Consider the following 1,413-nt stretch of genomic DNA (forward strand, 5'->3'; position numbering starts at 1 on the left):
ACGTGCAAACTCCACACAGTCAGTCGCCTGAGGCGGGAATTGAACCCGGGTCTCTGGTGCTGTGAGGCAGCAGTGCTAACCACTGTGCCACCGTGCCGCCCACAATTTACTTGATCTCTGCTGTCTATATCTGACACATGCTTCCTTTTCCTAGACCAAACCTCAACTTCTCTCGTTATCCAGCATTCCCCACACCACCTAGCCTTTCCCTTCACCCTAATAGAAACATATTGATTGTGAACTCTCTTTATCTCATTTTTTTGAAGGCTTCCCATTTTTCAGCCATCCCTTTACCTGTAAACATGTCCACCCGTAATCAACCTTTGAACGTTCTTGCCTAAAACCATAAAATTGGTTTTCCTCCAATTTAGAACTTTAACTATTAGATCCAATCTATCCTCTTCCATCACTATGTTAAAGCTAATAGAATTATGGTCACTGGCCCCAAAGTGCATTCCCACAGGTACCTTCCCTGCCCTACTTCCCAAGAGTGGGTCAAGGTTTGCACTTTCTCTGGGAGGTACATCTACATACTGAATCCGAACATGTTCTTGTATGGGTTGTTCTGATCTAAAGTCATAGTTGTGTTCCTCTGTAACATCACGCTATGAAAAACTCACTATAGCCGTTCAGCAGAAAGTCTGCATTATGCAAAATCCCCATTCATCAATCACACTATTGCCAATTAATGGTGATGAAACCTATATTATAGCAGAATGACCTGAACACATTTAACAAATTCCTCTCCATTCAAGCCCTTAAAACTGTGGCAATTCCACTGTATGGGAAATTAAAATCCCCCACCGTAATCCCTAATTATTCTTACAAATATTTTACAAATTTGTTTAATTTCCTGTTGACAATTGGGGGGTACCTATAATACAATCCCAATAAGGTGATCATATCTTTCTTATTTCTCAGTTCCACCAAATAACTTTGGACGTACTCCCAGGAATATTCTCCCTAAGTACAACCATAATGTTAACCCTAATCAAAAAGAGCACTGATCCTCCTTTGCCCCCCTTTCTATCCTTCCAGTAGCATTTATACCCTGGAGTATTAAGCTGCTGGTCCTGTCCATCCCTGAGCCACATCATTCTAATTGCAACAATATCCCAGTCCCATGTTCTTACCATGCCCTGAGTTCATCTGCCTTCCCTGTTAGGCCTCTTGCATCGAAATAAATGTGGTTTATCAGTCCTACCTTGTTCTCTGCCTTGGTACCACCTGCCCTGACTGTTTGACTGGCTTTTTTTCCTAACTGTACCAGTCTCAAGACTGATCTCTTTTCTCACCATCTTCCTGGACTCTTCCTCTCACACCCCCTCCCTCCATCCTCTACCAGTTTAAATTCTCCTGCACAGCTTTAGAAAATCTCCCTGCCAGTATATTAGTTTCTTTCCAATTCAGGTA

Source organism: Chiloscyllium plagiosum, chromosome 6 (genome assembly GCF_004010195.1).
Source record: "Chiloscyllium plagiosum isolate BGI_BamShark_2017 chromosome 6, ASM401019v2, whole genome shotgun sequence".
Classification (NCBI taxonomy): Eukaryota; Metazoa; Chordata; class Chondrichthyes; order Orectolobiformes; family Hemiscylliidae; genus Chiloscyllium; species Chiloscyllium plagiosum.